Source organism: Myotis davidii, unplaced genomic scaffold (genome assembly GCF_000327345.1).
Source record: "Myotis davidii unplaced genomic scaffold, ASM32734v1 scaffold225, whole genome shotgun sequence".
In the NCBI taxonomy this organism is placed as follows: domain Eukaryota; kingdom Metazoa; phylum Chordata; class Mammalia; order Chiroptera; family Vespertilionidae; genus Myotis; species Myotis davidii.
The window spans coordinates 2,112,072-2,115,707 of record NW_006296222.1 but is presented as its reverse complement, the minus strand read 5'-3'; the positions used below and the strand labels follow the sequence as shown (position 1 = coordinate 2,115,707).

Below are 3,636 nucleotides of genomic sequence, written 5' to 3'. Positions count from 1 at the left end.
TATATATATTTAACAAATGTTTTTCTGATCTTACATGGCCAGTGGTAAACATTGGACAATTCATCATTACCAGGAAACAATGCAGAATATATTACTGAATTTCTTAAAAAAATCATTATTCAATTATTCTTGTTCTATTTATTTATCTCTTGACATATGAAATAATTATTTTGCATATGGAAATTTAGCTTGAGTTTCAGAAGCTGCTTGAGAATTTGTTTGAACCTTTGATAACATGCAGTGAAACTGTCAGAGCCACAAAAATGATTGCCTATGAGAACATTATAATAATTTTTATACCAGGACTCGCTGTCCCCATTATTATTGTAATCATCATGCAGCCATTACTATGCAGACATTTTAAAAGCTTTAATGATGGAGCATTTGCTCTCACAGTGCACCTTGGGATTGGTGCTTATATTTTGACTAGAGGCCTAGTGCATGAAATTCAGCCTGGCCTATACCCTCTCCAATCCAGGACCCCTCAGGGGATGTCCAACTGCCGGTTTAGGCCTGATCCCACAGGAATCCCTGCAGGTTCAGGCCTAAACCGGCAGTCAGACATCTCTCTCGCAATCCGGGACTGCTGGCTCCTAATCACTCACCTGCCTGCCTGCCTGCCTGCCTGCCTGATTGTCCCTAACCATTAGGTCAAATATATTGGTCACTAAATAACTTTACTCTTCCACCAGTATTAAATGGAAAAATTGTAGCCATAATTTGATATATGGGGTAGTATTATAGCCATAGTATAGGTCAATTGTTCATTTCCTCTAGATCCTGATCTTTGTATAGCTGTAAGTAAATCACTTTAATTTCTTCATCTTTAGGCATGTAATATTGTTTACCAATGACTTCCTATGTTGACTAAGTGTGCAGTATTTTAGGGCGATATGCATAGACTGTCTTTTTTCAGTATGGCCTCAACAACATCTCACATTGCACCTGCTCTTGAGAAATGTGACTGTGCCATCCCTTATTAAGGGTGGGGCTCTCATGCTGTTCTCCGGAAATCTGGGCTGGTTTTAGGGATCCACTTGGAACCAACAGAATGCTCCAAAGCTGATGTGGCAGGAATTCCCAGGCCAGGTCAGAGGAAGCCCTGCAGCTTCTGCCTTGGTCTCTTGGAGCACTCACTCTTCTTCTCAGATTCTCTCTCTGGGAACCACAGCTCACTCTGAGATTCCCAAGTTATCCTGAGAGGCCACCTGTAGCATGGCCAGTCCAGGCTGAGCGCAGCTTTAAATCATCCCAGTTCTAATGCCTGACTTTATGAGGGGAGAAGCCTCCAGTTCTTTGAGTCACCTTCATCCCTTCACACTTTACCAGCTGAGGCCCCAGACACATCAGACTAGATGCAAGCCCTCTGTACTGCACTCTGTCCAAACCCCTGACCTCCAAAATATATAAGCAAAAAAAGATATTGTCATTTCAGATATTACGTTTGGGGAATTTGTTATGCAGGAATAGATAATTTGAACAGATGATAATAAAAAACTTTGTGGACAAGGTAAAAGTGGTTATGATATCTATCTCTTAATGTCTCTGCTGGAGCAGAGCAGCTTTGATAGTGCAAGTGGAAAGAAAGGTAACTGCATCATCACGTCCACATATGTTGAAATTCTTATGCTCTGGGCATCCTATTCTGGAATGGCAGCAGCCTGACCAGCACACATCCTTTCCTCCGAAATTAGCTGTCTCCCCACACATTCTACTGCTCTAATCAACAAAACTGAGGCTGTAAGCACTGGTCTGTAAAGAACCCACAGTGGATGGGCAGTGGCCTTTGAATGTGGGACATGCCCACAGTGATTAAAGGTTCCTGTAGGAAGGTCAGAGGCTGGGGGTCATTCTGATTCCAAGACAAGGCTTCTTGGTAAACAAAAACCTGAGTTAGGAAAGGGAAGTCCTGGCCTTACCTAGAGAGTGCTTTAGAGAGTATTTATAACTAACTGTTTCTTTAATGTCCCCTTTCCAAGGATTAGCTCAAATAATAGTAAACCTATTAATAATAAAATAAACCTCTGAAGAGAAAATAGCAAGGTACTGACAAATACATATATCATTTTTTTTAAATCCTCACCCAAGGATATGTTATTATTGATTTTTAGAGAGGAAAGGAGAGAGAGAGAGAGAGAGACATCCATGTGAGAGAAACATCAATTGGTTGCCTTCCATATGTGACCTGGCCAGGGATTGAACCCACAACTTAAGAAAGTGCCATGATCAGGAATCAAACCCACAACCTTTTAGTGTACAGGATGACACTCCAACCAACTGACTCACCTGGCCAGGGCTCATCATTCTGTTTTTGTAAAAAATGTTGAGTGAAATGTATGAAAGAGTAACAACCATTCTTTAAGGGAATACACCGCATTGTTGAGAATGGGTAATTACCTCTCTGGGTAGAATTAGAACAGCGGAGAGGGCATGTCACAATTCAGTCCATGTCTCTCTGTGTCTCTCTATCTCCTTTTCTCCTCTATTGCTCTCTTCCATTTGCCTTCCTATCTCCCTCTTGTTTTGCAATGTACCTTTTTAGAAAAATAAAAAAGATTACAACATAGATCTCATAATAGATTTTGTAGATATGTTGTTAAAAACTTGTTCTCCCAAAAGATGTGAATGCTCCACATTTTATCAGACACCCCTCACTTATCACTGCAGATGCTCTCAGTCTGTTTCAACCATTACTGAGTTACTCAGTTACAGACGCCAGTAGACTTCATGTAGGTGCAACCAGACAGCCACTCACCTTATGCCCCTGCCAAAGGGCTTCTTTGTTGCCTCCAAGTGTGGGATGCTTAGCAGTCATGAAGGCAAAACTCAGAAGTGTGAGGGATGTAAGCTTTCATCATAAAAGCTTCTGACTAGTGGAAAAGGGAGATAGTAGATAAACAATTCCGCCTCTCCTGGCCCCAATGGAATGTCCTAAGGTGAAGCTCACGTGGCTACTCAGAAGGCAGTCCTATGAGACTGTAGTCACATTTAGCCATTATCACTTTCTCCTGCCCTATTTCACTTCCCCTGTCTAATGCTCCCATTGGCTGGGATTGCATTTACTTATAAAGTAGTAGCATATGATTCTATGCTTCAGGTTCTGCTTTCTGCTGAAACGAGTGTAAGATCCATAGATAGGAGGAATTTCTCAATTTTAGGCCTCATGGCCAAACCTCAATCATGTATTATCTTGACAAACCATTATAAGAAAATGAGCATTGTGGCCAAATAATAATCAAAGGCTTGAGCTGAGGGTATCAATGTGTGCTTACTGACCACTGGGTCAAAATATCTAATGAAAACTTTGTACAAACACATAAAAATACAAAAAGGAAAATTAAAATTTTATTATAGTGGAAGCCATTTCTTGGTAGAGTGATTGATGGGACCGAAAATAAGAGTAGCGAGGAAGCACTTATTTCTAAAATATACAGAGGCAGGCAGAGGAAGAAGCTAATGGCTTTTATTAAAAATATGGGGGCATCTGTATTACTCTCAACAATAAAGATTTTAAAAAATGAGCAGATGGCTGCCGGGCAGCTGGTTTAAAAGAAAGTGATGTCAGGTTGAATTCTGAAAATGAAGGCACATTAGAGAACTCCGCACTTACTTACAGGAAGACAAACATTATGAGAC

The 3,636-nt window shown here is 40.8% G+C and overlaps 1 pseudogene; it reads left to right on the top strand.

Annotated features, from left to right (window-relative positions):
* The window catches only part of LOC102756888, a 9,855-nt pseudogene that overhangs the window by 5,489 nt on the left and 730 nt on the right, over positions 1-3,636 (top strand).